This window comes from Oncorhynchus mykiss, chromosome 1 (assembly GCF_013265735.2).
Source record: "Oncorhynchus mykiss isolate Arlee chromosome 1, USDA_OmykA_1.1, whole genome shotgun sequence".
Taxonomy (NCBI): Eukaryota; Metazoa; Chordata; class Actinopteri; order Salmoniformes; family Salmonidae; genus Oncorhynchus; species Oncorhynchus mykiss.
In genome coordinates, this window is record NC_048565.1 from 55,993,652 (window position 1) to 56,014,519 (window position 20,868).

The 20,868-nt window shown below is 40.7% G+C and overlaps 1 protein-coding gene and 1 long non-coding RNA gene across 5 annotated transcripts in view; one reads left to right on the forward strand and one right to left on the reverse strand.

Annotated features, from left to right (window-relative positions):
• Positions 1-20,868, reverse strand: part of LOC110525190 (membrane-associated guanylate kinase, WW and PDZ domain-containing protein 2) — a 245,508-nt gene that overhangs the window by 91,755 nt on the left and 132,885 nt on the right. Inside the window, exons 1-3 of one of the 4 annotated variants that reach the window (XM_036980680.1) lie at positions 5,452-6,649; positions 4,687-4,732; positions 3,836-4,024 (exon numbers count right to left, since the gene is read on the reverse strand). The exons of the other annotated variants lie outside the window; for them this stretch is intronic. The gene's annotated coding sequence lies outside the window, so the exon portion shown is untranslated. Of the gene's footprint in view, positions 1-3,835; positions 4,025-4,686; positions 4,733-5,451; positions 6,650-20,868 lie in introns of those variants that run through there. 4 annotated transcript variants of the gene reach the window in all.
• LOC118964919 overlaps positions 1-20,868 on the forward strand; it is a 48,755-nt gene that overhangs the window by 17,493 nt on the left and 10,394 nt on the right. The gene's annotated exons all lie outside the window — the stretch shown is intronic.

Genomic DNA, 20,868 nt, shown 5'->3' on the forward strand with positions numbered 1-20,868 from the left:
ACACACCTGATTAAACAAATTGCATTCAGAGAACTAGAGTTCCCAATCTATAGGATAGACTGTCACCACGATCACCTGAAAAACATAAATAGTGTCACGATTACTTTGTTTGCAAATTGGAGCAACACTGAAACTGTTTTTTAAATGACAAATATAGCAAACAGGTACACGTTACAAACATCCATTAAAGTATAGCCAATGTGTTCACAGAGTTGGATCATGTCTACATACAGTGTGGTTGCTAGGGAGAGGTGACATGAGGAAAGTGATTAGTCTAGATAGAACAGCATTTCTTAATCCTGGTCCTGTGGACCCAAAGGGGTGCACATTTCTTGTTTTTGCCCTAGCACAGAAATGATCCACATATCATCAAGTGTTGATGATTTTAAACTGGTGTGTAGTGCTAATGCAAAAAAAGGGTAAATCTTCCTTCACTGTCCCTGTGCCACACATACAGGAATGTGGTTGAGCAAGCAGAGCATGAGTCCCACGAGGGCACAGGCTAGTCGAGAGCACAAATTAACTTGAGATTTTTAAGTGTGACTTTGAGTGAGCAGAACATTGTCCTAAATTGTACATGTGGAACTGTACGCAAAGAAACGTGGTTCAAATGTGTAAAAAAAAAAAAAAAAGTAACGCATTAAATTGTCCACATAGGCTCTGCTCGCTCTTCTCTCTAGACTCTGTGATTGCTCGCACAATCATGTTTCATCTTTCATCTCGTGCGCGTTCTACTTTTTAAATTGGATTTGACACCATACAATCCGACCTGTCAAGTTTTCGATCTCAATTTCTCAAATTGCTCTTTCTCAAGCCTTGGTAACTTTGGGTTTGGATTTCAAGCTGATGGGGGACGGGCTTAAAGGTGGGTCACTTTCACTGGTGCGATGGACAAATTCCTGCCAGTCCAGTGTTGTGATTGGCTATTACGAGCCGTCAACTTATTCGGCTTCCGCAATAAGTGCTGAACGACTTGGGAAACTCAGCAGCTTGATAACCAAATAAATTCTAATACTTGCACTTTTTTAAAATATTTAACCTTCATGTAACTAGGCAAGTCAGTTAAGAACAAATTCTTAATTTACAATGACGGCCTACTAGGGAACAGTGGGTTAACTGTTCAGGGGCAGAACGACAGATTTTCACCTTGTCAGCTCGGGGATTCGACCCAGCAACCTTTCAGATACGGGCCCAATGCTCTAACCACTTGGCTACCTGCTGCCCTGAGTACAATACCTTGAGTTCAGTGGAATCTACTTGCTAAAGTTAGCTAGCTAATTACTTGTTAGCCAGCAACCTTCGTCTGTAAAACGAAAAGCAGACAGTCATCTCTAGTACACACCATGTGTCCTTGGGTATTAAGCCCAAGGACACACACACAGCACATGGGGATTTTAAATTAAAGGAATACACAAAATAAAGAATCTTCTACCTGCTAGTATATAACCAGTCTCAAATAATAGATTGTAAACTGACATAGGATTAACCAGCTAAACTAGGTTAACATGTCAGAATCAGCTTTATTCTGCAAATATATGTGCATGTACAGGACTCTATGAAATGGTGCTGCAACAATAAACAGAATATACAGACAGACGATAAACAGAATATACAGACAAAAAAATATATAGATGCAGATTGTCCACATATTCACTTACAGTAAGTACACAATGAACACTTTAAGCTACATTATAAAATGTGCAGTTCTGAGATGATCATGCAGGGTGCATAGTTTATGGATGAATAGTGCAAAATCCATGGATGACAGGATTATCGCAGACCAGGTGGCCGGTTGGTGAGGGCCACGGAAGAAACTGTTCAGGTGGTGGGAGGTTTTGGTCGTAATTGACCTGAACCGTTTGCCAGAAGAGAGTCTTTGGAAGAAAGGGGTCGGCGATGATCTTTCCTGCACGCTTCCTTGCTCTGGAGTTGTGCAGGACATCGATGGAGGGCAGGTGGCACCCAATGAACCTCTCAGCAGACTGGACAATCCATTGCAGTGATAGAGGAGGTGAGGATAGACTCAATGATGGTCGTTTAGAACTGAAACAGCATTCAAAGGAGGACTGAGGACAAAACAACACATTCACCATACATTTCACTGAGGAAAACATTTGTTTTATAGTGATTGTCTGATTGGGAACTACCATTGTCAATTACAGAATCCCAAATTATTTCAATTTGGCATTGGAAGTTTTATTGCATACAGTCAGTAATACAGGAGTCAAATCACATATCATCAGATCAAATGTTATCAGCATGCCAGAACCATCTGTAGAAAGAGCACAAGTAGAAGAAATATGTGAGTGCAAACAGAATAGATGTACACTATATGACCAAAAGTATGTGGACACCTGCTCGTCAAACATCTCATTCCAAAATCATGGGCATTAATATGGAGTTGGTCCTCCCTTTGCTGCTATAACAGCCTCCACTCTTCTAGGAATGCTTTCCACTAGATGTTGGAAGATTGCTGCTGGGGCTTCCATTCAGCCACAAGAGCATTTGTGAGGTCGAGCACTGATGCTGGGTGATTTGGCCTGGTTCGCAGTCGCCGTTCCAATTCACCAATTCAATTTGATGGAATTGAGGTCAGGGCTCTGTGCAGGCCAGTCAAGATCTTCCACACCATCTCGGCTAACCAATTCTGTATGGACCTCGCTTTGTGGACGGGGCATTGTCATGTTGAAACAGGAACGGGCCTTCCCCAAACTGTTGACACAAAGTTGGAAGCACAGAATCGCCTAGAATGTCGTTGTATGCTGTAGCATTACGATTTCCCTTCACTGGAATTAAGGGGCCTAGCCCAAACCATGAAAAACAGCTCCAGAACATTCTTCCTCCTCCACCAAACTTTACAGTTGGCACTATGCATTGGGGCAGGTAGCGTTCTCCTGGCATCCACCAAACCCAGATTTGTCCGTCGGACTGCCAGATGGTGAAGCGTGATTCATCACTCCAGAGAACCCGTTTGTTAGGCTTGTGTGCGGCTGCTTCGCCATGGAAACCCATTTCATAAAGCTCCTGACAAATTGTTATTGTGCTGACTTTGCTTTCAGAGGCAGTTTTGAACTCGGTAGTGAGTGTTGCAACCAAGGACAGACAATTTTTACATGCTTCAGCACTCGGGGGTCCCGTTCTGTGAGCTTGTGGCCTACCACTTCGCGGCTGAGCCATTGTTGCTCCTAGACGTATCCACTTCACAATAACAGCACACAGTTGACTAGAGCAGCTCTAGCAGGGCATAAATTTGACGAATGGACTTGTTGGAAAGGTGGCATCCTATGATGGTGCCACGTTGAAAGTCACTGAGCTCTTCAGTAGGGCCATTCTACTGCCAATGTTTATCTATGGAGATTGCATAGCTGTGTGCACAATTATATACACCTGTCAGCAATGCGTATGGCTGAAATGTTCGAATCCACAAATTTGAAGGGGTGTCCACATACTTTTGTATATATAGTATATCATGCAACATAAGTTTCCCCCTAAAACAATGGCATGAGCTTTGTCCCAATTAATCTCTGCTCAACTCCTCTCTACACTCATCCTTCTCAAAACCCATTGGAGGAGGTCTGCGGCGAGGAATCTTGGGTCATCTCCTCCAATGGGGTTTTAGGAGGAGGCACGATGGTCAGTGCTTGCATCCTTAGCTCTCTTTAAGAATTTGAGTGGCTACATTTCTTCAGCCCAATCCCTCAGCGTTTTACCGAAACAGGGGCAGGAAAAAACACTTTTTTATTGTTTCAACTGCTGATTGCCACTTTAAGGAACATATAAATGAGCATACACGTATGTTTAAGCATACATGACTGTTGGGAGTGTGGTGCCATACCTGTAGCTCCCAGGTGCAGCAGAGCTGACACACTAAAGATGAAGTTGCAGCAGATGTCTTGACCACCCTGTGGCTGTTTTTCAGACAGTGGTAGCGATGGAAGGTGTCCCAGGTACAGTTTGTGGCCAAGTCACCTCCCTCAGAACCAGTGAAGATCTCCAGGTTCTTAAAGTGGGACGTTAACATAATCTATAGAGAGGGCAGAACAATACAGGAAATGGAATTAGATTTAGTATGGTGTTAAAATCATTGTAGACATTGGTAGAAAGGTAAACAAAGTAAGGCACTGGAGTTTTTATAGAAGGTGGAGCGAAACATACTGTCCATTGCCAGTCAAAAGTTTGGATACACCTACTCATTCTAGGGTTTTTTTCCTCCTTTTTTTCTACAATGTAGAATAATAGTGAAGACATCAAAACTATGAAATAATAACAATATGGATTCATGTAGTAACCAAAAAAGTGTTTTATACTTGAGATTCTTCAAAGTAGCCACCCTTTGCCTTGATGACAGCTTTGCACAATCTTGGCATTCTCTCAACCAGCCCCCTGGAGTGCATTTCAATTAACAGGTAGGGGTGGTATACAGAAGATAGCCCTATTTGGTAAAAGACCAAGTCCATATTATGGCAAGAACAGCTCAAATAAGCAAAGATAACTGTTTAACACTTTTTTGGTTACTACATGATTACATATATGTTATTTCATGGTTTTGATGACTTCACTATTATTCTACAATGTAGAAGATAGTAAAAATAAAGAAAAACCCTTGAATGAGTAGGTGTGTTCAAACTTTTGACCTGTACTGTATGTGCTGAGATGTGTAAGGCATGAGATGAGTTGGTGACTCACTGGTCCAAACTTGGTGTCCTCTGCCTCGCTGTTCTCCTGAGAACAACTGTAGTGAGAGAGAGGACAATAAGATGTCACAAAGTTCAATTGGAGTTTAAATGTTTTAACATCTTAATGTTTCATTCAAGAAAACAGTTTATTTTAAGACTGTTTATTTTCAGGCTATATCAAAAGAGGCAATTAGCCAAATAATTAAAAATACACGATGTGGGACTGGACTGAGCTGAGCTGTAGGGCAATACTGCAGTAATAGAGGGATGCTGACAATCAGATTTTTCACTTTAAAATGTATGTCAAACAAAAACCAATGATTTCAAAGTGGAACAAACCATACAACCTCTACGCACAAGTACTACTTTTAACAATTTGCAATCATTGGTTTGTTTGACATACATTTTAAAGTGAACAATCTGAGTCTTAGCTTCACTCTCCTACTGTGGAATTACCCTGTACCAATTCACGCCACTTGTCAGTCAGCATTCCGGCTGTCATTTCATGCCCAACCCACCTCGTAGTAGAGAGCTATCCATCCTATACGTTTTCACTTCATCTCTTACCTACACTAATCATATTGTTTAGCAATGACTATCACATACATTCAGTATAAAGCAAACTTTCTAACCAATAGATATCAGCTGGTCATCATCCTCTCTACGTGACAATTGTCTTATGCACAATGCCTTCATACAGCGTCAAAGAAATTAGAGGAACTCTCAGTACCACTAATGATTAAGTTACATGGGCGATGGTGGATGTCATGGTTACCTGCAGAAAGTCCCCAGAGTGCTGTACATAGAGGAGAGCCAAGGTACCCTTCTTGGAACAGAATGGACTCCTGTATCTCCTGTTTCTGTCAGCTGAGCAGAGAACTTCACCACCATATATTAGCAGTGGCAATGCGTCATTCAGGGCAGGTGGGGCAGAGCCTCCCAAGTTTTGAGCCCCACCTGTTTTGCATGTTATTTTGGCATTAATACATGTCACATATCAGTTTGCAAACAATGTAAAAAATATATATTTAAAAAATGATCATTTAGTTAAAGCCACATACAAACATAAAATACGGAATGTAGGTGTTGGTAATATTCTCTTGTTGGCTCAGTGTTCTGTCACTCATGGGGACACTACATCGCCGCAAAATCTATGGGTAGAGCTTGAAAATTCATGCCATAGACTTATATTACAAGTGCCCATCATTGGCCACAGATAAAATATCTACCGTCGCTTTGATTGGACTGATCATGTCAACATTTTACTTTAAAAATCTTAGCTAGTAAGCTAGACAAGCAATCATCATCGTGCATGAAGTCAGCAATCTACTGGCAAATTCTTTTCAACCCTTGTCATATAAAGAGATTATAGATAAAACTTATCGGTGCTTATCGACCATAAACATTACACAACAAGTTGGAAATTGCAAATTCACTTCAGCCCCGGATTTGATCCTAGGCTGTGTTACAGCCAGCGGTGACTGGGAGACCCATGAGGTGGGCTAGAAAAGTTTGAAGACATTGGCCATGCTGTCAATCAGATTGTACCTCAATGTATATTGTATGCAGTTTACTATACTGGCTATTATTTGGTTCAGAGCCTGAACTCTCTTGGCACCCCCTCCACTTCAATCACTGACCTCTTCCCCAATGAGGGTCTTCCTTGTCTGATCTCAACCTTGCCACCCTCGTCTGCCACCCATTCATGCTGGTCTTCCAAGTACTCCTCCTCTAATAAAATCCCCTCTCAACTTAGGAACAACTGTTGAAGGAATTCTAAATTCCTCTGTTTTAATTTCCAATCAAAATTAAACACTCTGTCAATGCATTCAAAGGGTTTGTACGACCCTATATTTTCTAAGAATGGACAGAGCCCCGGTCTTAAAAGTTAGGTAACAGCGTTTAATTCAAGAGAGTACTGGTTCATACACATTTTACCACAGGTTATAAACTGAAAATGACGTCAGCGTTTTCTAAATGTTCCGTCTCTTCTTGACACTGGTAGAAAGGCTCTATAGATCTCAAGCCTTCCCTCCTCGCCTAGAGCCAAGGTCAGTCAGTGTAGATAAGCATTCTAGACAGTCTGGAGATAGTTCGTCCCTGCCATCTGGAGATAGTTCATTCATTTGTACAAAGGAACAGACCGTCATTGCTCCAACTTTTGCCCACGTTCACACACCTCCGTTCCAGTACTAAGGCTGTGTTCTCAAGCCTTCCCACATCCATCTCCCTACCAATTTAATATAATTTACGAGTCAAGGTTTTCTTGTGTAGATAAGCATTCTAGCCAGTCTGATTCATCTGTACCAATGAACAGACTATCATTCTTACTAAACTCTTCACCACATTCACTTCAGTACTGGGATCAGATAAGAAAATTCATACATATACAGTAATATTTAGTATTTTGATTAGTACATATACAGTAACATAACTGTATTCTGATCAGTACATCCTGATTGAAATGTATACAAAATTAGTCATTATAGACAAAAATTCCCTTAACAACAACGCTCTTAGTTAAACCAGAAACTGTATAGAAAATGAAACCACCTTGGGTTTGCTTAAACCACAAGGTGTAACATTAGCTAGCTAATTCATTTTCTATAATGTTAGTTAGCTAACTAAAGTTAGCTAGTTAGCATCCTACCTAATTGACGTTCGGCTACCTTTCCATATCAATAGCTTGCTTTAATAACAGAATAACTACTTGCTAGTTGATTATCTAGCTAGTTGGTTATCTAGTTTCTCTACTGAAAAACTGTTGAACTTACCTCTTTATTATTGTCAGTGATCACTCACCTTTCACCATTCCCTTTCATCTCTATGGGCAAAAATCCGGTTAGAGAGCTGCAAAACAGTGTTTGGTCTAAAAACCTGACCAATTGAGTTTCAGTAGACTGCTACAGGCTATGTTCATTGGCTAGAATTTCCCCCTTGTTATAAAAGTATAGTAAGCAGTTGCGAGAGCAAATGGATTTTGGTGTGAGAGGGAGAAAAGTCATCCATGTGGGGACGTGGCGTATTTGTGAGTGTGCAGTAATTTTTGAATCTTGACATAATTCTCTACTCTTGTCCCTGATCAGTTTCACCTGTCCTCGTTATTGTCTCCACCCCCTCCAGGTGTCGCATGTTTTCACCAGTGTATTTATCCCTGTGTTTCCTGTCTCTCTGTGTATGTTAGTTAAGTCAACCAGAGTGTTTTTCCTGGGTTCCTTTTGCTATTCTCTTTTTGATAGTCCTCCCGGTTTTGACCCCTGCCTGACTCTGGACTTCTTTCCCGCCTGCCTGATCATCCTGCCTGGCCTGACCTTGATTCTGCCTTCCCTTCTGTACTTTTTTGGACTCTGACCTGGTTTTGACCCTTTTGCCTGTCCACGACCATTCTCTTGCCTTCCCCTATTGGATTAATAAATATTGTAAAACTCCAACCATCTGCATCTGGGTCTCGCCTTGTGTCATTATAGTACGAACTGGCCATGACAGACCCAGCAAACTTGGACTCCCACCCCGCCACACTGGGTAGCACAGAGCAACACTTTAAGGGGCATTCCACTAATAATGGCGCTGACTAGGGAAACGTTCCCGCTGTTCTAGCAGGTAGCTGGACAATAGACTTGCCTAGATGGAGGGTAGGTGGAGAATTATATTGTCAAATGTATTTCTAAGTCAAGTATTATCATTATTATTATTATTATTATCTATTACATCCAACCATGATTGGGAGTCCCATAGGTGACATACAATTGGCCCAGCGTTTCTCTCCCTCTAGAAACAGAAATAAATGTTTTGGCCTATACCAATATTATTTTGGCCTTTATTCAGATTACATTAACTTTCGTAAAAACATTTCTTTTTAAATAACCTCCAATATAGTTATATATTATCAAGTTGATGGCACAGTCGTATAGCCAGCACCTACATAAAGCTGAGGGACTCACTCATTCATGGTTTTGGCTCACAATAAATAAGTACCAACATTCTTTCTGATAGTCTTTAATAAATAGATGTTTTGGTTATCATGACTTGGACACCATGTACAGTATTATAATAGCCCGTCTGTATTTTGATACTTTGTGGATGGGGCCTCCCCAGTTGCGCAGCTGTCTAAGTCACCGCATTGCAATGCAATGCAAAATTCGTTGCTACAGTTACCCGTGCTGGCAGCCACCGGGAGACCCAAGAGGCAGCTTTTATATTTTATTTAGAATCCTCCAATCCTCTATATGTAATTATTGGCGGAGAGTCACGTCATATTTTTTGATATACTGTAGGCCTACCGTAGGCCACATGAGTCTCACTAGTGTTGAGTAATGTGCTGTTAAAAGTGGTGTAGGTCTTATTTATTTAAAGAGCATATTGAAGTTAGAAGCAATAGGATTTGAAGCTTTAGCCTACAAATATTTTAGCACTGTTTCGTGCTGCTCTGAGACAAGTATGGGGACTGGTTTTGATAAATCAATGCGATTTTTATTTTGACTGAATCTCTGTTTGGTTATTGGTTAGACTAAAATTATGGTGTAGAAATGTTATGCTCTTAGTGTAACCTTTATTTAACTAGGCAAGTTAATTAAGAAGCCTACAAGGAACCCAGGTTTCCCGCGTTGCCTGCTGATGATACAGGGATTCTTTCGCTAAATAGCCCAGTACTGTGTTGCCTACTTCCGATCATCATGTTGTACAGCGCCATATTTTTTAGTTCCATCCTAATGGAAACACAGAGGGTTTTTTGTTTTTCTTGGAATATAAACACCAATATCAATTAATCAAATTAATCCCAAACTCTAAAAGTAATTGGAAAGGTAGATACAAATTATTTGTGACATTGTGGTAAAGAATGTAAACGCAATATAAATAAGATGCTGTGTTTTTATTTACAGTAATGGTGGACAGCTGGTGGCATTTTGAAAACAGCTTTTCAAACACTTGTTGCCCGATTATCAGGACAATAGACTCTTTATAGCCCAGCAATCGTAGGTATGAACATTCCCCTACCTGCAATGTATTCGATGCTTAAGTACTCTGAAGTGTTACATTTCAAACTCAAAATAGAGGTACAAGAATTTCTTCATAAACATCTAGATGACTTCATTAATAAAATCACTAGAAAAAAAGACCATAAAAATCTAGATGGTTATTTAAACTGCATTTTAGTTGCATTTCCACCAAGCTCCACGACAACGGGAAAATCTTGCAGAGATGATAAATGTATTTGTTGCATTGTAGTATCATCAATTTCTCTAGCCAAAACATCTTGATGGCCTCAAAAGTTTGGACACACCTACTCATTCCAGGGTTTTTCTTTATTTTTACTATTTTCTACATTGTGGAATAATAGTGAATACATCACAACTATGAAATAAAACATGGAATCAGTTAAGAACAAATTAATATTTACAAGGACAGCCTACTCCTTCCTCCCCGGCGAGGAATTGAACCCCAGTCTCACACGTGCCCACATGACATGGGGATTATTTAGCTAAATAGTCCAGCACTGTAGCCCACTCCCGACCGTCAAGTTGTACAGCACCATATTTTCCATTCCATCCTAACGGAAACCCAACTCATTTTTCTTGGAGTAGAAACACCATAATATTAATCAAATTAATTAAGCAACATTTCTTAAAATCAGTCCCATATACTATGTTCGTACAATTTTTTTTAATCTCTTACAGCCACTATTAAAGGCTATCAAATGATTCTCAAAGATGCCCTCTGGTTGTCAAACTAGCACTAACGAGCATTAATAGTACCAGTCGTTGGCACTTAAATAATGTGCCATAGAATTCTGCGGCACCACGCAAGCTGTGCTGCAGTACGCTGCAACTTTTAAAGGACAAACCCTGCACACATCAATCTTTCCCTCTCTTCCACATACCAGTACTTAAAACAATACATCAACACATGCTACACTACACGTTTCATCAACCATACACTCCAGGTATACACGCACCGTTGACAAGCTTTCCAACCATATGTAATGATGAGTTCAATGTACAATCTCCTAGGTGCAACCGAGTAAACACCACCTCTTCCTTTAATCTGACCTTTGAATCTTTGGCCACCGACCTTTATTTGGAGAGCATATAACTTATTATGGGTACCTGGGACGGTAGTGTCCCACCTGGCCAACATCCAGTGAAATTGCAGGGCGCGAAATTCAAAAACACTCAATTCAAATATTTAACATTCTTCAAAATATATTTGTTATACATCAAAATAAAGCTTAACTTCTTGTTAATCCAGCCGCTGTGTCAGATTTCAAAAGGCTTTACGGCGAAAGCATACCAGGCAATTATCTGAGGACAGTGCCCAGCACACAAAACATTACATACCAGCCAACTAGATTCGTCACAAAAGTCAGAAATAGTAATAAAATGTATAATTTACCTTTGATGATCTTCGTATGGTTGCACGCACAAGACTCCCTGTTACACAATAAATGTTTGTTTTGTTCGATAAAGTCCCTCTTTATATCCAAAAACCTCAGTTTTGTTGGCACGTTTTGTTCAGTAATCCAATGGCTCAAAAACAGTCACAACAGGCAGGCGAAAAATCCAAATAGTATCCGTAATGTTTGTAAAAACATGTCAAACAATGTTTATAATCAATCGTCAGGTTGTTTTCAGCCTAAATAATCGATCATACTTCAACCAGACAATAGCGTCGTCAATACAGTGCCTTGCGAAAGTATTTGGCCCCCTTGAACTTTGCGACCTTTTGCCATATTTCAGGCTTCAAACATAAAGATATAAAACTGTATTTTTTTGTGAAGGATCAACAACAAGTGGGACACAATCATGAAGTGAAACGACATTTATTGGATATTTCAAACTTTTTTAACAAATCAAAAACTGAAAAATTGGGCGTGCAAAATTATTCAGCCCTTTTACTTTCAGTGCAGCAAACTCTCTCCAGAAGTTCAGTGAGGATCTCTGAATGATCCAATGTTGACCTAAATGACTAATGATGATAAATACAATCCACCTGTGTGTAATCAAGTCTCCGTATAAATGCACCTGCACTGTGATAGTCTCAGAGGTCTGTCAAAAGCGCAGAGAGCATCATGAAGAACAAGGAACACACCAGGCAGGTCCGAGATACTGTTGTGAAGAAGTTTAAAGCCGGATTTGGATACAAAAAGATTTCCCAAGCTTTAAACATCCCAAGGAGCACTGTGCAAGCGATAATATTGAAATGGAAAGAGTATCAGACCACTGCAAATCTACCAAGACCTGGCCGTCCCTCTAAACTTTCAGCTCATACAAGGAGAAGACTGATCAGAGATGCAGCCAAGAGGCCCATGATCACTCTGGATGAACTGCAGAGATCTACAGCTGAGGTGGGAGACTCTGTCCATAGGACAACAATCAGTCGTATATTGCACAAATCTGGCCTTTATGGAAGAGTGGCAAGAAGAAAGCCATTTCTTAAAGATATCCATAAAAAGTGTCGTTTAAAGTTTGCCACACCTGGGAGACACACCAAACATGAGACATACCCCAAGCGACTTACAGCTGTAATCGCAGCAAAAGGTGGCGCTACAAAGTATTAACTTAAGGGGGCTGAATAATTTTGCACGCCCAATTTTTCAGTTTTTGATTTGTTAAAAAAGTTTGAAATATCCAATAGATGTCGTTCCACTTCATGTTGATTCTTCACAAAAAAATACAGTTTTATATCTTTGTTTGAAGCCTGAAATGTGGCAAAAGGTCGCAAAGTTCAAGGGGGCCGAATACTTTCGCAAGGCACTATATGTTGTTTGCACACGTTTGTGTACATATGAGTGGTGTGTGTGTTTGTGTGTGTATGTTTGTGTTTAAAAGAGTTAAACTAAATTAAGCATTCAAAGAAAGGAACACCCATGCAGTAAGGTTGCTTTAATGCCTCTGGTACTGGGGGCCTTGAAGGTCTGCAAGACATCATAGTATGTCTTCAATCAGCAGATTATCAAGGTATTTTTGAGTGCAAAGTCCAACCCAGTGTCCAAAAACTGGTTCTGTGTAGAAGGTTGTGGGTCTTCCAGCAGGACAACCACCTAAGCACACATCAAAAGGCACCCAGGAATGGTTCAATAATAAACACTGGACTGTTCTGGAGAGCCCAGAGATGAGTCCAGATCTGAATTCCATCAAAAACCCTCATGGCGAGATCTAAAAAAAGCAGCTGGTGGAAGGCACCACTCAAACTTTGAAGAATTTGAGCAGTTTGCAGCTGAATAGTGGGCCAAATTGCCAGTAGAAATAGTCCAGCAAGCTCATTGATGGCTGCAATAAGCATTTTTTTGCAGTTATCTCAGCCAAAGGCTGTTTAACTAAGTATTAGCTCCTGGGTGCAAATACATTTGTCCATGCCAATCCAATAGCAAAGTGTGGAGACCAAACGGTCTTCAATTTCAACTTATTTCATAAGAAATAGGGAATTAGTTAAGGAAAGTGCAAGGGTGTCAATATACCCATATGGAAAGATTGTTATATGATCTAGCTGAAACTTGTAATACATATGGCATCAAATACACATACAAGATCTGTAGTGGATTCTTGTAATATCTGACTTATAGAAAAACAGAAATTTGGCAAATGTTGTATAAAAATCTTTTGAGAGACAAGTAAGATCTTACATACATGGAACATACACATTTCAAAGCACTTGGATCATAGTAATAACAGAGGCGAATTTCATGATTAATTGTATTCGTATTTGCATATTTGTTGTGTAAAGCATTACTACTCTTCACTTGTGTTATGAGGTATTCGTTGAAATCCGCAAACATAAAGGCTGAGTGGGCCCACGAAGGACCCCAGTGTACTTCACTTTGGCTTAGAGGCAGAAGTGAATGAACATTGAATGTAATGTGCACTTCTCCGTACAGTGACGCTACACCTCCACCTCCAACAAAGTACCCTAATGCTTTGTGGGCGTAATCGATCTGCCCTACAATTATTTCAGACCCCAACAGAGTGCTTACTCCCTCTATCAGCAAAGCACAATGAGAGTGATACATCTGTGGGAGTATGGCTTTCAGGACTGGCAAGTATATAGTAGAGAAGCCAGTGTTGCCTTGTGGGCTTTCTGGAATTTTGCTTTCAGTTACTGATCTTGGAATTCAAGCAATACTATCTGGAGGTTTTATAGACAGAAGGTGTATGCCAATTATCTGGGTTTAATGTACCATAGTGTGCATAACTCTTGGAATCAATCTGTAAAGTGGCCATCTGTCTGCACACTCCAAGTAACACACAGTGCATGTATTTAGGGACCATTCCATTGATCAAATCAAACTTTGATCAAATCAAACTCCCTCAAAATGGCAGATGAGCCCTTTATGCCCAATATAGTTTGGGCGTCAGTCATAGCTATTTCTCCTATCTCCACAGTGGTTTGGTGATCTCTGTCGTTCGGTTTCTTATCTAAACATGTGTAAACCTTTGACGTTCAATTTGTGTGTTGTACCCCAGAGTGAAGGCACAGTCCACAACCATACCCTCCATTAAATTGTTTGAAGTTCTGTAGTAATGGTCTTGCTACCGCATCACAAACATAACATAATGAGAGTTGCACATTCCTCCACAAAAGACTTCAAGTAGCAGGTCATATAGCTTTTTGGATCCAAACCACACAAAAGCACACGCTTATCTATTTTTTTCTATTTTAACTAGTAACTAGTTAAGAACAAATTACTGAATACTGAATTTGGAGGTCTGAAAGACTGATACACCATCACAATTAAATGTAAGGGACAAGAAATCATCATCACTATATGTGTTCAAGGTCGGATATAAAGTGCCATCACCTATATTTAAGTGATAACGTCAGAGAGGCCAGTGTTTGGAAGATATATGTGACTAATTTCAGGAAACCAGGTGTATGTCGATAATGGCGCCGGAAGGATGGCTGCCGTTTTACGGGCTTCAAACCAACTGTGCTATTTTTCGTAGTTTTTTCTCATTGTTTGTAACTCATTTTGTACATAATGTTGCTGCTACCGTCTCTAATGACCGAAAAGAGCTTTTACTCACCTCGAACATGACAAAAAAAATATTAACTGAGTCTTACACAAAAGATATACTGCTTTGTCGAGACAAAGCCAAATCATAGTCACCCGTGTGAAGAAAAGACGTAGAAAAAGGGAGAGGAGGGCGGGGTGCCTTGTAAGAATTTGCCGACGAGTAAGTAAACCACCACGATCCTCTGCATTATTGGCCAAAGTGCAATCATAGAGAAAAAAACTGGACGATCTACGATTAAGCCTATCCTACCAACGGGACATTAAAAACTGTAATATCTTATGTTTCACCGAGACGTGGCTGAACAACAACACAAATAATATAGAGCTGGCTGGCTTCTCAGTGTATCGGCAGTACAGAGCAGATACGTCTGGTAAGATGAGGAATGGAGGTGTGTGTCTATTTGTCAATAACTCCTGGTGGTCTAACATTAAAGAAGTCCTGAGGTATTGCTCGCCTGAGGTAGAATACCTCTTGATAAGCTGTAGACCACAATAGCTACCAAGAGATTTCTTATCTATATTATTTGTAGCCGTCTATTTACCACCACAAACCAATGCTGGCACTAAGACCTGTATTAGGCCATAAACAAACAAGAAATGTATCATCCAGGTGGTGCTCCTAGTGGCCTGGGACTTTAATGCAGGCAAACTTAAGTCCATTTGACCTCAATTCTACCAGCATGTCAAATGTGCAACCAGAGGAAAGAAAAGTAGAGACCACCTTTACTCCACACACAAAGACGCATACAAACCTCTCCCTCTCTCTTCATTTGACAAATCTGACCATAATACTATCATCCTGATTACTGCTTACAAGCAAAAACCAAAGCAGGAAGTATTAGTGACTTGCTCAATACGGAAGTGGTCAGATGACGCAAATGCTACGATACAGGACTGTTTTGTTACTAGTAGACTATGTTACGGGATTCATCCAATTGCATTGAGGAGTATGCCACCTCAGTCACCGGCTTCATCAATAAGTGAATCGAGGATGACGTCCCCACAGTGACATACTGTATATCCCAGCCAGAAGCATTGGATTACAAGGCAACACTAATCCGGACGCTTATAAGAAACCCCGCTATGCCCTCAGACGAACCATCAAACATGCAATGAGTCAATACCGGACAAAGACTGAATCCTACTACACCGGCTCTGACACTCGTCGGGTGTGGCAGGGCTTGAAAACTATTACGGACTACAAAGGGAAACCCAGCCATAAACTGCCCAGTGACAGGAGCCTACCAGACAATTTAAATGCCTTTCATGCTCGCTTCTAAGCAAGCGACACTGAAGCATGCATGAGAGCACCAGCTATTCCAGACGACTGCGTGATCATGCTCTCCATAGCCGATGTGAGCAAGACCTTTAAACAGGTCAACATTCACAAAGCCGTGGGGCTTACCTTTTCCCCTTCAGGAGGCTGAAAAGATTTGGCATGTGTCCCCAGATCCTCAAGAGCATGGGTCCCCAGGTCCTCCACCAACAATAGCATCCTGATCGGTTGCATCACCGCCTGGTATGGTAACTGCTCGTCATCTGACTGTAAGGCACAACAGAGGGTAGTGCATACAGCCCAGTACATCACTTGGGCCAAGCTTTCTGCCATCCCGGACCTCTATACGAGGTGGTGTCAGAGGAAGGCCTAAAAAATTGTCAAAGACTCCAGTCACCCAAATCATGGACTGTTCTCTCTGCTACCGCATGGCATGCGGTACTGGAGCGGCAAGCGGTTTAGGCGGCAAGCGGTCTAGGACAAAAAGACTCCTTAACAACTTCTACCCCCAAACCATAAGACTGCTGAACAATTAATCAAATGGCAACCCGGACTATTTACTTTGACCCTTTGTATTTACACCTTTGCTACTCGCTGTTTATTATCTATGCATAGTCACTTAAAAATGACCTTGACTAACCTGTATCCCTGCACATTGACTCGGTACTGGTATCCCCTGTATATAGCCTCGTTATTGTTTTGTTATTTTTTTTGTTATTTTTTAAAAACGTTAGTTTATTTAGTAAATATTTTCTAAACTCTATTTCTCGAACTGCATTGATTGGTTTGCCATGTAGCACGCTTCTGTCTATAACATGAGCTGGTCAGTATGTGTAGGTAATCCTTTCTAACGCAGATTTTTTTAAAGATATCTCATAGTAGAACTGCGAAGGTGTTGCTCTCCACTTTCTGGAGGACCGAGTTTTGAAATCAGTGGAATGCACAGTGGAATTAGATTATGATAGCTGAGGAGAGGGAGTAAATGCTGGCGTTTGATTACAAATATGCAGATTGAGTTGAAAAGAGAACACACAGGCTGTTGTATAAAACACCTGTAGCCAGATTACATCTTCAAACTAAAGCAACCTGGTCATCCATGACAGAGAGGGAGAAGTGTCCATCCAATTGTACGGGTGAAATAGTCTAGCCAGCTACATTTTTAGATATTACACGTTTCTAAATTTGTCAGAAAGTAGTTTTCATTTCAAGTTAATGCATAATGTTAGCTCGCTAGCTAACGTTAGCTGGCTGGCTCGCTAGCTAACGTTTCATGTATGATCTCTGTAGCAAAATTATTTGTATCTCAGAGCTATTTGCATTGCTAGTTATAACCTGATGTTAGCCAGCTAGCTAACATTGAACCTGGTTGGTTATTCATGCAGGTTAGTAATGTTATGAGTTGGGATTATGTTTCATTGTTTAGCCTGCTAGCTAGATGTCTAAACAATAGACTCCACTATGCCAGTAACCATTTCAATAGAATGTTTATGATGTCACTGCGACAACTGTCAATAGACGTAGCAGGTAAATTCGCTCTGGCTATCTACTCCAGTGTGCAGAATAACTGACAAATTATTGAACGCTCAACACCCGTTGAATATGGTCGGTGTCAGTAAACGTTGGCAATGAATGCCTAATGAAATTGTTGCCAGCAGCACAGTTGCAGTTACCAACGCTCTGGATAACATAAAAACATACTACCCAGCACTGCTAAGGCAAGTAGTCAGAGTGAGCTGTTCCCTGTTCCCATTTGTGTCTGGAAGTAGCTAGCAAGCTAGCCAACATTAGCCAGTTAGCTTGTGCTTCACTGCTGTTGTTAGGTCAGAACGCTCGCTCGGATCAACCTTACTCCTCGGCCAGAGCGTCCAGTGTGCGCTCTGAACACTCCGAGAGCAAAACATTCTGAATTTATGAAAGGACAATCTGACAACTCTCTGAGTTAACGAAGGCCCAGAGTAAACTCTGAGCACACTCTGGCACTCCAAATTGATTTTACAAACACACCCGTAGCATAAACCAGCCTTTAGTCTTGAAATTTGACCTAACATGTGAATCCTTAAAGAGCAGGGTGGGGCTAAAGCTTAAGAAGGTGTGAACGATGCTGAATGGGTGTAGCTGATTCATGATTTTGACTAACTGGGAAACGCTGCCTCGCTGTCTCTCGCCCCGACTACCGACACGTTCATTACTATGGGACAGCTGGAGATCGAACTTGAATATTAAAACAATGTTGCAAATGTCGGAGAGACAGAGAGCAAGGTTTACACAAATCTCTGCTGTTGAACACTAAATGTTAGTCTAAAAGAAATGTGCGATAATGTCTAGATTATTTTTATAGTGGAGATAAAGTTTATAATGTGCCTGGCTGGGCTGATGAAACAGTGGATTGCACAGTCAGATGGAACAGAGTAAATAGGCATTTTAACTTCATAGATTTAGCTACTGGTAACTTGTGGAATAGACACCGGCTGGAATGCGGTTTTAACCAATCAGCATTCAGGATTAGACCCACCCGTTGTATAACATGCATTACATGTCTAATACTGTCATCAGAACGAAAACATAGCTCATGCATACCCTGATTTTCAAGAATGTATTTCAGTTGATCCTTCAATAGGACATTGATAAAGAAATGTCCTTCCTCTAAACAGTTTTCCACTATTACGGACGAGGACACACATGAATGTTTCTTCTTTAGTTTGTGAATTGCCAAGATACTTTGTATATACTCTGCAGTAATGATGACATTCAAGTTGATCTACAAAACCAGCTAGTGGCTTCTCTAAAAAAATACTTGCTTGCTGGAACTGCACTTGTCCATGCAGAATGTAACCGTAGAAGTGTCTGGAAGTCTTCCACCAACACACCAGTAGTGTCTCGTCTCAAAGCAAAGGAGAGAATCGAGATGTGACTCTGGTATCCTCTGTTTCTTGAGGGACACTGTCAATGACAGGAAACAATATTATACGTTTTATGTAGGTTGAGTTTGATTTTAGTTTTCTAATACTACATTATCACCTTGCTTTGGTCTACTGTACTTTGCACAAAAAAGAAAGAAAGTCACAACACAAATGACAGAAACATAAATGAGAATGAGAGAGAGGGAGGGTAAGAGTGTTTACGGTAGTATGCATTTTGTCATTAAATTGTTTGTCTGTCTTAAGTTAAAGAAGTCAGTTAGCTTTGACTATTTCATGTCATACAACTTTATTTAATTAGCTTCATCTACTGTCTATCACTCACCTGGGCCCATGTGAACCGTGTTACTATTTTATCTGTGTTTGTTTGGCTGACAATCTCATCAATATCCTTGGTAAGAAAGACAAAAACTAATAAAAAGCATTCCAATAATATCATATCAAGGCTTTACTCTGTTGGGTGCTTTAATGATTTGAAAAACATGAGAGAGAGAGTGTGAGAGAAATAAAGAAATGTCCTTCCTCTAAAGGAGTGTGAGAGAGGGAGAGGGAGAAAGAGGGGGAGAGGGCAAGAGAGAGAGAAATAAATACTAGTTGACCCTGTGGTAATACCAACATATTTTACTATTTTGGATAACATACAATGATGTATAATGCCAATCTACCAATGGGCCACATCAGAGACCTTATGTTATCATATCAAGGATTTACTCTGTTCTCACTCATGTCAAAACATGAATGAGATGGGGGTGCAGAAAGAGAGAATGGACAGGGGTATAAAAATAGAGAAATTAATAAAACTGACAAAGAGAGAGAGATTGAAACAGAGAGAGAGAGACAGGGAGAAATACTAGTTGACCCTGTGGTAATGCCAACATATTTAAATATTTAGGAAAACCAGTCAGTGATGTATAATGCCAATCTACCAATGAGCCGTATCAGAGACCTTAACAAACACAATCACTTAATTGGGGCAAGCAGAACTAGCATACATACATTGCCTTCGGAAAGTATTAAGACCCATTGACATTATTCTAAAATGGATTTAAAAAAAATGACAAATCCTCAGCAATCTACACACAATACCACATAATAACAAAGGGAAAACAGGTTTTTAGAAATGTTTGCAAATTTATTAAACATAAAAACAGAAATACCTTATTTGCATAAGTATTCAGGCACCTCCTGTTTCCATTGATTATCCTTGATGTTTCTGCAACTTGATTGGAGTCCACCTGGGGTAAATTCAATTGATTGGACATGATTTGGAAAGGCACACAACTGTCTGTATAAGGTTCCACAGCCGACAGTGCATGTCAGAGCAAAGACCAAGCCATGAGGTCTAAGAAAATGTTTGTAGAGCTCCAATACAGGATTGTGTCGAGGCACATATCTGGGGAAGGGTACCAAAACATTTCTGCAGTATTGAAGGTCCCCAAGAACACAGTGGCCTCCATCATTCTGAAATGGAAGAAGATTGGAACCACCAATACTCTTCCTAGAGCTGGCCGCCCAGCCAAACTGAGGAATCGGGGAAGAAGGGCCTTGCTCAGGGAGGAGACCCAGAACCCGATGGTCACTCTAACAGAGCTCTAGAGTTCCACTGTGGAGATGGGAGAACCTTCCAGAAGGACAACCACCTCTGTAGCACTCCACCAAATGGGCCTTTTGCCAAAAAGCACATAAAGACTCTCAGACCATGAGAAACAAGATTCTCTGGTCTGATGAAACCAAGATTGAACTCTATGGCCTGAATGCTAAGTGTCACATCTGGAGGAAACCTGGCACCATCCCTACTGTGAATCATGGCGGTGCTGGCATCATGCTGTGGGGATGTTTTTCAGCGGCAGGGACTGGGAGACTAGTCAGGATCGAGGCAAAGATGAACAGAGCAAAGTACAGAGAAATCCTTGATGAAAACCTGGACCTCAGACTGGGGTGAAGTTTCACCTTCCATCAGGACAACAATCCTAAGCATACAGCCAAGAA